At 42.4% G+C, this 12,517-nt stretch overlaps 1 non-coding gene across 1 annotated transcript; it reads right to left on the bottom strand.

Moving 5' to 3' along the window:
• Window positions 1–392: 392 nt before the first annotated feature.
• LOC123860617 (U6 spliceosomal RNA) lies at window positions 393–496 on the bottom strand. Its single transcript, XR_006794745.1, has one exon. It is a non-coding gene; the product is annotated as a U6 spliceosomal RNA (small nuclear RNA).
• Window positions 497–12,517: the final 12,021 nt, after the last annotated feature.

Below are 12,517 nucleotides of genomic sequence, written 5' to 3' on the forward strand. Positions count from 1 at the left end.
GAGTAGAAATTTCTGAAAAGCTAGGAAAACATAAAATAGAAAGTATTATCTGGGCGCTTGGGTGGCTCAGTCAGTTAAGCTTTTGACTTGGGTTCAGGTCATGATCTCAGGGTCCTGAGATCAAGCCCCGCATTGGGCTCCATCCATGCTGGGCAAGGAGCCTGCTTAAGACTCTCTCTCTCCTTTTCCTCTGCCCCTCCCCACCCCTCTATCCCTCCTAAAAAATATATATATATATATATTATTAAAGCTAATATCAACATTTATGCCAATACATTTGAAAACTTAGATAAAGTAGTAGATACCTTCCTGGAAAAAACACAATTACTGAAACCATCTCAGGAAGAAATAAAGAACTCGAATAATCCTGTTACCTGAAAAGAATTTTTTTTTTAAATATGGAATGCTTCAGGAATTTGTGTGTCATCCTTGTGCAGGGGCCCTGCTCATCTTCTCTGTATCATTCCAATTTTAGTACATGTTCTGCCAAAGCTACTTGAAAAGAATTTGAATGGTGGTGTCTCAAAAAGCTAAACAGAGAATTACCATAGGATCCAGCAATTCCCCTCTTAGGTGTGCATACAAAAGAAGTGAAAATAGGTACTCAAAACAAATGGTTGTACATGAATATTCACAGCAGCACTATTCACAACTGCCAGAAGGTGGAAACAACCCAAATGACTATCAATGGATGAATGGATGAACGAAATATGGCAGACCCATACAACAGGATCTCATTCAAGCTTAAAAATGAAATTCTGACACATGCTGCAATGTTGATGAACCTTGAAACATTCTGCTAAGTGAAAGAAGCCAGACTCAAAAGGTCACACACAGCATAATCCCATTTATGTCAAATATCCAGAATAGGTAAATCCATAGAGACAGAATGTGGAGGAGAGACTACCAGGGCCTTGGGGAGGGGAAGTAGTGACTGCTAATGGGGACAGTCTCCTTAGGGAACGCTGAAATGTTTTGGAATTGGATAGAGGTGATGGTTGCACAACACTGTGAATTTCTAAATGCCACTGAACTGTATGCTTTAAAGTGGATAATTTTATGTTCTATGAATTTTAGCTCAATTAAAACAAAAATCTCACCACAAAGAAAACACCAGACCCAGATAGATTCAGAGGCAAATTGCATTAAATATTCAAATAAATAAACATGCATATATTTATGAATGATTAAAATTATGTACATATATAATTTTAATCATTCACAAATGTTTCTGTAGAAAAGAAGAAGGACTCTTCCCACTCAAGGTATGACTTTAGCATAACCTTGACACGAAAAATCATACAAGAAAGGAAAATACCAGTTCAACCTCCACATGAGATGCAAAAAATCCTAGATTAAATACTTGCCTAACAGAATTTAGTAACATATAAAAAAGATAAAACATTATAAACCAAGTTGGTTTATCTCAGGCATGTAAGAGTAGTTCACTAGAAAATGTACTAACATAATTCATGACATTAATGGATTAAAGAAGAAAAACCGTATGATCTTAACTGAGAAACTTAGGACAGTCATTTAATAAATTTCAACATCTACTTATGACAACAACTTAGCAATCAAAGAATGGAAGTGCATTTCCCTAACCTAATAAATAATATTATGATAGTCGTGAGATGGGGAAACTAAAGGGACCCCATGAAAATGCTTTTTTTGCTCCTTTTCCTGCTTCTGTTCTTGCTAGGATCTGCCCCCACCTTACACAGGTCTTATAGAACAGTTAATGTATGTCCTCTTTTTGGAGGTCAAGGACTTAACAATTCTTTTCAGGCTTCCAGCACAATAGATAATATCCAAGGAGTGACTGGGAGGGGTTGTCATGAGCGTTTTCTAGACCACTGGCTCACCAAGACCCCTGGCTCCAGGGCATAAGTGAATTATGGAGAACACCTAAACACTCACCTTTGTTTTAACCAGTTCCTGGGTGGTGGAGAAAACACATCACCAGATTACAATCCTCAATAAAAACCCCAAAGCCCGAGCAAAGATAAGTTTCACTCTCCTTTCCTTCCCAAGTCTCCCGGATGCTGTGTCCTTATCTGCACACTCTGTCTTCAATAAACTCTGCTCTCACTTTGTCTCGGCTCACATTTGATTTCCATCCTGTGCAAGGCCAGGGACTCTCTTGGCTGGTCTTTGTGGGACTCCCTCTGGGTCCTCAGACCCAGCCAGCCTACATGGGTTGGAATAATGCCCCCTGCAACCCGCCCCCTCTAAAGATGGCCCATTCTTATCTCCAAAACCTATACATTACCATTCATGGCAAAAAGGACTCTGAAGACATGATTAGGGTTCAGGACCTTGAAATGGGAGATTATCTTGGATTATCCAGGTGGTCCAGTCTGATCACATGAATCCTTTAATGTGGAGCACCTTTTCTGGCTGCAGTAGGTCAGAGGGAGATGTGGCTATGGAAGGATCATTGATGCAACATCACTGACTTTGAAGTTGGAGGGCGGAGTCACAACCAAGGAATGTGGGTGCCTCTAGAAGCTGGAGAAGTCAAGGAAGTGAATACTTCTTTAGTGTCTCCAGAAGGAAGCACAATCCTGTCCACACCTTGATTTTTGCCCAGTGAGACCCTGTCAGATGTCTACCCTCCAGAACTGTAAAATAATATATTTGTGTTGTTAAACCACTAAAATCATAGTATTTTGTAACAATAACAATAAAGATGGAATACGAGTATATACCAAAAATGACAACTCTACAACAAATGTTATATTTAATTCCCTTTAAAATCCAATGCGACCTACGTTGCCCATTTTGATCACTTGAATTTAGCATTGCACTGAAGATCCTAACCAGGATAGAATGGCAAGAAAAATAAATAAAACATTTAAGGATTGGAAAGAGAGAAATAAATTGTCATTCTTTGCTGATGATATGAATAGATATATGAAAATTTTAAAAATAATTTATGGCTACATTATATTAGAATAAGAGAATTTGTAAAGGTTGGATACACGATCAATATATAAAAGTACATATCTGCATTTCTATATACCAGCAACAATCAGAAAACAATTTTTAAAAGGTCTTTATAATATCAGAAATAAAAAAAGAACTGAAAGGTGGGAAGGAAGGAAGAGCTAATAATAAATCTAACAAAAGATGTACAAGCCTTTGCTGGAGAAATTAACAAGATTTTATTGAAAAGACATTAGATGTTAAAGGACACCTAAATGAATGGAAAGCAGATTATATTCTTGGATAAGACTCAGTAACAGAAAGATGTCAACTTTCCACAAGTTGCTCTACAAATTCAATGCAATCCCAATTAAGAATTCCACGAGTTATTTTTTGTGAGATTTGGCAAGCCGATTCTAACATTTCTCTGGAAGAGCTGAGGCTGCCAATAGCCAGGGTACGCCTGAAGAAAATGAGAGACTTGCCTCCACCAGGTAAAGAAATTGGATAGAGCCCAGAAACAAAGCACTTATGGAAGTTTGCTTTCAGACAGAACTGGAACTGCAGATTAGTGGGGAATAAATGGATTCACCAATTGGTGCTGGGACAACTAATTAACCATGTGGGAAAATAATGAAATCAGATCCCTACCTCAACATACATAAAATTAATTCCAGGTAGATTGAAGACTTACATGTGAAATACAAATCTGTAAATAATTTAGAAAACAATAAAAGTGGAAGTCTTCATGATCTTTTTTTTATTAACATATAATGTAATGTATTATTTGTTTCAGGGGTACAGCTCTGTGATTCATCACCTTACACAATACACAGCACTTACCCCAACACATACCCTCCCCAATGTCCATCACCCAGCCACCCCATCCCTCCCACCCATTCATGATCTAGAAATAGAAAAGAATTTAGCACAAACTATAAAGACAAAAATTGATAGATTCTACTATATTAAAATTAAGAATTTCCGTTTTATCACGGATACCATGAAGAATAAAAAGGGCAAGCCACAATCCAGAAGAATATACTTGAAACATATATAAATAATAGGTTTTTTTGTTTTTCTTTATTATTTATTTAAACAAAAGCAAAAACACTTCATCCATTTCTCCGCCATTTCTTCTCATAGGGAGAATTCCTACAAATCAGAAAGAAAAAACCAAAAACCCAACAGAAAAATAAGCAAAAGACAGTCATTACAGAGAAGGAAAAAAACACATGGAAAGATGCTTCATGAATAATCAGGAAAATGCAAATTAAAGTCTCAAGTAGATACTATTTCACACCCACCATATTGGCACTAATTTGAAAGCCTGACTATAGCTAGTGCTGTCCGGAAGTGAGACAGGAATCATTCGCTGTGCTCGAAGTATAAAGCACCATAACCATGTGGGAGATGGGTTAGCATTTCTTAGTGTGGGGATTCTTAACCTGGGGTAGACAAATGGAACTTGGGGCTCTGTAAACTTCAATGAGGAAAAAAAAAGAAAAACTATGTATTTTTGCTAACTTTTAACTGAAACTTGGTATTTTCTTCTATTAGCAATCAAACCAAAGTAGTATTAGTCATGCCTATGACTTCCACCAAAAGAATATAGATTATCACATTACCACATTAAACTTGTTGCTGATATCTCAAACTATCATTTATGTTCATCACAACTTCAAAATTAGGGTATGTATGGGGCACCTGGGTGGCTCAGTCGGTTAAGTGTCTCAGTCTCAGCTCAGGTCTGGATCTCAGAGTTGTGACTTCAAGCCCTGCACTGCACTCCCTGCTGGGTGTGGAGCCTACTTAGAAAAAAAAAAATTAGGGTGGGTATGAGACTGATGACTAAATATTACCATTTAATGGTAGGAGGACATATATTTTATCATGAATTTGCTTTCTTAATATTTTGAAAACTATATTCCAATATAATTGGTTTTCTTTGTAATCCTATGTATTCTATTTTACATATTTTTAAATGTTATTCTAAGAAAGTGTCCAATGGTTTCACTAGTGTGCAAAAGGGGTCCATGAAACATAAGCAGTTAAGAACCCCTGTCAGGGGGCACCTGGGTGGCTCAGTCGTTAAGCATCTGCCTTCGGCTCAGGTCATGATCCCAGGGTCCTGGGATCGAGCCCCGCATCGGGCTCCCTGCTCGGCGGGAAGCCTGCTTCTCCCTCTCCCACTCCCCCTGCTTGTGTTCCCTCTCTCGCCGTGTCTCTCTCTGTCAAATAAATAAAATCTTTAAAAAAAAAAAAGAACCCGTCAGTCCTACAATAAAGCATGAGCAGTCCACAGCAAAGTGTTGCCCTGGAAAAGCTCCTGCACGTGGGTATCAGGAGACATGTGCACAGCATTGGAAGTGACCCAAATGTTCATCAGTGTACAATGGACAAATTGTGGGATATTCATGCAGTGAATTCATGAAAGTGGTTACCTTTGGGTCTTAGGTTGTGGGTTATGACTGGGAAGAATCATGCAGTAAAACACTGGTAAAGTTCCTTTTCTTAATTTGGGTGGTGAGTAAACAACCATTCATTTAAAACTGTACCTCTGCATTTTCCTTTTTTATTATTTTTAATTTTTAATTTTAATTTTAATTTTTTTGAGAGAGAGAGAGAGCATGTGCATGCGGTGGTGGGATTGGTGGGGGGAGAGGTAGAGAGAGAGAGAGAATCCCAAGCAGGCTCCATGCCCAAAGCAGAGCCCAATGCAGGGCTTGATCCCAAGACCCTGAGATCATGACCTGAGCCGAAATCAAGCCCAACTGACTGAGCCACCCAGGTGTCCCATGACATCTGCATTTTCATCCACTCTTTGTATGTAAGCTATTTCACAAAGAATATTTTTAAATAAAAAGATGGATATGGAAGCAACCCACATGCCCATCAACAGATGAATGGATAAAGAAGAGGTGGCATGTATACACAATGGAATATTACTCAGCCTTAAAAAAGAATGAAATCTTGCCATTTGCAACAACATGGATGGATCTAGAGTGTATGATGCTAAGTGAAGTAAGTCAATCAGAGAAAGACAAATACCATATGGTTTCACTGATATGAAGAATTTAAGAAACAAAACAAACAGAGGCACCTGGCTGGCTTAGTCAATAGACCATGTGACTCTTGATCTTGGGGCTGTGAGTTCAAGCCCCGTGTTGGGCATGGAGCCTACTTAATTAAAAAAAAAGAAAAGAAAAAAGAAAACAAACCAACAAAGAAAAAAAGAGATAAACCAAAAAACACACTCAACTATGGAGAACAAACTGATGGTCACCAGAGGGGAGGTAGGTGGGGGGAGGGTGGAAATACATAAAGGGGATTAAAGATTACACTTGTCATGATGAGCACTGAGTAATGTATAGAGTTGTTGACTTACTTTATTTGCACCCGGAAGTAATGTAACACTGTATGTAAATATATTGGAATTAAAATTTAGAAAAAAAGGGTGGATAATAACAAGCATTGTTGAGGACGGGGGAAGCAGGCAAATTGGAGAACAACTTGGCCATATCTATCAAAATTAATGTGCCTGCTTTTTGATCTTAAAAACTCTAATTTTTAGAGTTCACACTTGCACAAAGATGTACACACAAATTTGTCCCTAAAATGTTTTCTTAAATATTGAATAACTGTAAAAAAAAAACTTAAAAATCCTTTAATATCACCAACAAAAAAACTAAAGAACCTGATTCAAAAATGGGCAAGAGCCTAAACAGACATTTCTCCAAAGCAGACATACAGATGTCTAAGAAGCACATGAAAAGGCGCTCAGCATCACTAATCATTAGGGAAGTGTAAATCAAAACCACAGCGAGCTATCACCTCACACACATTAGGATGGCTACTATCATTTTTTCTAAAAGAAGAAAAGCATACATGTTGGGGAGGATGCAGAGACACTGGAACCCTTGTGCATTGTTGGTGGAAATGTAAAAATGGTGCAGCCGCTGTGGAAAACAACTTAGTGGCTTCTCAAAAAATTAGAAATGGAATTACCATTTCTAGAAGATCCAGAAGTCCACTTCTGGGTGTGTACCCAAAAGAATTGAAAGCAACCTCTCCAAGAGATATATGTACACCCGTGTTCCCAGCAGCATTATTCACAGTAGCTAAAATGTGGAAGCAGCCTGTCCATCAATAGATGCATGGATGAACAAAACACAGTCCGTCCACACAGTGGAATCTTACTCAACCTTAAAAAAGAAGGAAATTCTGACACGTGCTACAACATGGATGAACCTTGAGGACATTGAGCTAAATGACATAAGGCAGTCGCAAAAAGACAAATACTATATGATTTATAGTCATAATTCATAGATTTATTCATAGATTCAGAATATAGTCAAATTCATAGAAACAGAAAATAGAACGATGGTTTCCAGGGGCTGGGAGAGGGAGGGAATGGGGAGTTCATATTTAATGGGGACAGAGTTTCAGTGTGGCAAGATGAGAAAAGTTCTGGAGATGGAGTTTTGCACAATATGAATGTGCTTAATGCTACTCAACTGTATAGTTTTAAATGGCTAAGATGAGGGGTGCCTGGCTGGCTCAGTCAGTAGAACATGCAACTCTTAATCTTGGGGTTGTAGGTTTAAGCCCCATGTTGGGTGTAGAGATTACTTAAAAAAATAAAATCCCTTTTTAAATAGAAAGGGAAAAGGAAAAACAAGGTGTAGAACTTCCTTTGGTGTTTAAAAAATTATTTAAAAAATGGCTAAGATGACAAATTTTATGCGATGTGTATTTTACCACATTTTTAAAAATTGGAGGAAAAAGTCCATCAGTAGAGGATTGGTTACAATACATCTGTGCTGTTCAACTGTCACATAGACAACCCACCTGGTATGGGCAGATCTCTAAGACATTTTAAGTTTTTTTTTTTTAAATCGAATCTGCGGGTGCCTGGGTGGCTCAGTTGGTTAAGCGACTGCCTTCGGCTCAGGTCATGATCCTGGAGTCCCGGGATCGAGTCCCACATCGGGCTCCCTGCTCAGCGGGGGGTCTGCTTCTCCCTCTGCCCTCTTTCCTCTCAGACTCTCTGTCTCTCATTCTCTCTCTCTCAAATAAATAAATAAAATCTTTAAAAAAAAAAATCGAATCTGCAAAACAATGCACACAATAGGATCCTATTTTATTTATCCCAGAATAATTTTTAAAACTCTAATGTGCATATCTATGTGTATGTGCAACCTATTAGAATGTGTGTGGGTGTGGATGTGTATTATTAGACATTGGGAAGTTCACAGAAACTAGACTGGAAGAGAGACCCCAAAGTGGGACTTTGGGGCAAGACTGGGGCGAGCGAGGGCAGGAAGGTACACTTCTGAGTCCTGCATTGTGTATTCATGTATCATCTGAGTCTTTTCCAATGAGCAGGTATTGACGTATCCATTGCATAATTAAAATTTTTAAAAAGTGTTTTAAGACTCAGGTGGCACTGAGCTAGATGCCTCATGGAATAATGACATAGTATTATCCACAATCCAGAGATAATTTGCTCTGCCCTAAGTACACTGAGTGGCTGTCATTCTCGGATAAGGGACGGAGATGCATAACCAAGTATTAGAAAAGAAGGTGATCTCATTCTTGCTCGTGAACGTGCACGTTTTATTCCTGCATTGATTCACCATGTAAAACGAATGCGAAGGGACGGTCTCAGGCTCTAGGGTGCGGCTATCAGCTTATGTACCTTCTACCTGCCTCTCACCTGGTTAAGTCATCTTCACAGGGCTGGCACCTTACAACCCCCCATCCCCAGGGCCAGTCATTCAGCAACGGGAATGGAGAGAATTGGGCTTTTTGTGAAACTGACCACACACCGCACCATGTTGGGGCCCCGAGGCTCGGGGCAGGCAGGGCCCAAGGCCTCCACCCAATGGCCGGGCTGGAAGGACAGATCCTCGGAACACAGGAATTCAGGACTGACACTGGCTACATTCCATCTGGTTGTAAAAACAAAGCACCACTTTCTCTTCAGTAAACTTGGTGAAATTATTCTCCCTTTGAAAGAAGAAACCTCAGCCAAGCATACTTTTTATGGCTTTTTTTTTTTTTTTTTAATACTGAAACAGAGATGTGGATCCATCGAGGCCCAGCGCCCTGATCCTGGTTGCTCTCTTGTAAGGTAGCTCCCCAGATTCTATTGTCCCCAACCCAAGGGTTGCATCTGTAGATGGCTACTGCATTACCTAGTTTTGTTCTTGTCTTTGTTTTTTAAGACAACGAACTTATCATTCGAATGTTTCTTTTTTAAAGACTTTTGTCTTTTTATTATTATTTTTTAAAGATTTTATTTATTTATTTTGACAGAGAGACAGAGAGACAGCGAGAGAGGGAACACAAGCAGGGGGAGAGGGAGAGAGAAAAGCAGGCTTCCTGCCGGGCGGGGAGCCTGATGCGGGGCTTGATCCCAGGACCCTGGGATCATGACCTGAGCCAAAGGCAGACGCTTAACGACTGAGCCACCCAGGCACCCCTGTGGTTTTTTTTTTTTTTAAAGTAATCTCTACCCCCAACATAGGGCTCAAACGCACGACCTCAAGATCAAAAGTCGCATGCTCGGGGCCCCTGGGTGGCTCAGTCGTTAAGCGTCTGCCTTCGGCTCAGGTCATGATCCCAGAGTCCTGGGATCGAGCCCCACATCAGGCTCCCTGCTCGGCGGGAGGCCTGCTTTTCCCTCTCCCACTCCCCCTGCTTGTGTTCCCTCTCTCGCTGTGTCTCTCTCTGTCAAATAAATAAATAAAATCTTTAAAAAAAAAAAGTCGCATGCTCCACTGACTGAGCCAGCCAGGTGCCCCTCTCATGTTATTTTTAAGCCAAGTAAAAATTTCCAAGAGCAGGCTGAACTCAAAAACAGAGTACTTTTTAAAAAGAAAAGACCCTTGGGCGCCTGGGTGGCTCAGTCGTTGGGCATCTGCCTTCGGCTCAGGTCATGATCCCAGGGTCCTGGGATCGAGTTCCGCATCAGACTCCCTGCTCAGCGGGAGGCCTGCTTCTCCCTCTCCCACTCCCCCTGCTTGTGTTTCCTCTCGCTGTGTCTCTGTCAGATAAATAAATAAAATCTTAAAAATAAAAAGTGATGACATGGTCACACACAGAACTGAAAAAGCAAAAGAAAGCAGCAGAGCCATGAGGCCCGATGGGGAGACCTCATCTGGTTTGACAATTGTTGCGGCTGGCCCAGGACTGGTTTGGGAACCTGGAACAGCCCCTTCGGGTTGCAGGAAGCAGAGGATGGCGGTGATGAAGATGATAGTGATGGTGGAAATGGTGAGCAGGTGAAGCCTTCCTCCAGGCCCCATGGGAGCCCCCAGGCCTGGGGCCTCAGGTCAGAGCTGGGACAGGGCCAAGGGCCAGCTCCAGAAGGACCCCATGCTAGGAGCAAACAGGATGTGTCCCGGCCAGATGCAGACAGGATTTCCTGCAGCCCCTTCCTGCACACCTCACTGCTGATGACTTTGCAGGCAGGTGTGACTTAGGAAGGTCCCCTAACTAAGGGCAAAGATAGGGAATTTCCTTAAAAAAAAAAAAAAAAAAAAGCTGAGATTATTCTGCAGGAAAATTTAATGTTCTCCTCATTCCTTAGGGAACCAACACCCTAGAATAGAGAACACATAACCAGACTCTAAGATGAGACAGTTGGTCACACTAAAAATACATTTCATGTTTCACAGTTTAAGAAAAGGTACTTCCCTTTTACTGTGGTCTTCGATCCTTCCGGCAATCCTGTACAGCACAGGACAGACAAGTTCTCAACCTCTAAAGAGATGAGGTTTTTCTCCTTTTTGCAACGGATGGCAACTCCAGCCACGTTATAAGGCTGCCAGCATTGAAGATTGGGTTGAAAGGGGCAGCACGCGAATCTCTCCGTACACATTTTCTCTACGACAGAATCAGTGCCCGAACAGGGGGCAGAACGGGGTGACATGCGCTATGATCCCTCTTGTGTAGAGTGTGAAGGAAATGAGTCACCTAGCTCAGTGCTCGGTACCCAGTAGGTGCTCAACAAGCTGTCCTACTATTCAGCCCTGGGGACCCAATCAAAGCCTTTCACCTTAATATCCTACATCACACCGAAAGACAGTCACTGACTTCCCCTTCCGAAGAGCAGTCTGGCCGTCACTTCCCTGGACAGGCCCCAGGAATGGAGCCTGGCCGCCTCCTGCCCAGCGCTGGGCTGTGTCCCGCCAGGGCATGTTCTCCTTTCTCGGGAGGACTGAGCTCCGGGCTAGAGCTTGATTTCTGGACCCACTCTCCTCCATAACCATCCGGGCGATCTGGGCAGACTGAGGGAGCTCCCAAAGCTGTGGCTCGTGTCCCTAAGGTTGAGTGGACAAAGTGGGGGCCAAAGTCCCTCTAACTTTGACCTTCGGTGACCCCGGGCCTAGGAGGGGTCATCCAGTCAAGCTGGACGGGCCACACCCCTAAACTCCAACTCCAGGTACTTCCAAATGTTCCCAGGTTTTGTCTGCCTCCCCCTCTCCCCCTAGAAGGAGGGCAGCAGGTGTGTTTAGCACAGAAAAGCAGTAGCTGGAGAGAGGGTGGAGGCTCCTGCCTGTTATCAATGTGCCTAAAGCCAGTAATTCTTGACCTAGCCAGAAACGGCCCTAGGTTTAGATAAGGCAGTCCTGCGGCCCCTGCCCCAAAAACTGTCAGGAAAAAACCCTTCCCGACAACACCTGAGCTCTGATAAAGGATCCTCTCAGAAATGCTCTTTCATTGTCAGCCATTCTGGAACTACCTTTTCTGGCTGCCCCAAGGGCACAAAAATTCAAATTATCTACTTCGCTGGTTCCCTTCCTGTCGATCCCTCTAAAATTCCAGGGAGCTTATTCAGAGCTAGGGGCTGCTAGTAAAAAACCCTGGTTAACTTGGGAGAGTTTACAAATGCTCACTGTTCTCAGGTCAGTAATTTGTGACATTCTGGTTTCGCGTTCCATAGCGAAAGTCGATTTTATAGACACCTCAAATTTGTCCATCTGATCTCTACATTCGCCCCACCCACCCTCAACCACTTCCTCCAGCTCCAGACACAGAAGCTCCATTTGACCTTGTGTTCGAGTCGGAGATGCGGCAAAATGCCCTAGACGCCTCTTCTCCCACCCACGCACGGGCGCCCCACCACTGCCATCCCCCCCATGCCTCAAGCTTCCCACCCTGGGGCCTGCAGCAGCCCTTCTCAGCAGGGCCTTTGAGCCAAGTAGGACGGTCCCTCCTCGATGGTTCTCTAAGTTCCAAGCCTTGGCTCAGGCTGCCTCCCCAACTTCACCTCCCTGAGTTTCCCCTCAACTGGCCCCCTTGCTGTCCCTCCATACCTCAGGCCCTGCCTCAGGCCCTTTGCACTTCCGGCTTCTCCTTCCTGGAATGCTACCAGACCTGCCTCATTCACACCCAAGTGCCCAGTTTCCGAGGTCCCTTTCCAGAGAGGCCTTCTCTGACCAGCTGCAGTGACCCCATCACTGCCTCCTTACCCTACTTGCCTCTCAGAACACAGTCTCTCCTGTCCTCTCTCCCTTAGCAGTCTCTTTATAGCTTCATAGTTTATCAAAATGTGCAGTTAGATGCCTGCATTTAAAAA

The sequence above is a fragment of the Mirounga angustirostris genome, unplaced genomic scaffold (genome assembly GCF_029215605.1).
Source record: "Mirounga angustirostris isolate CCGP_5_RB_7025 unplaced genomic scaffold, mMirAng1.0.hap1 SCAF_4, whole genome shotgun sequence".
Lineage (NCBI taxonomy): Eukaryota > Metazoa > Chordata > Mammalia > Carnivora > Phocidae > Mirounga > Mirounga angustirostris.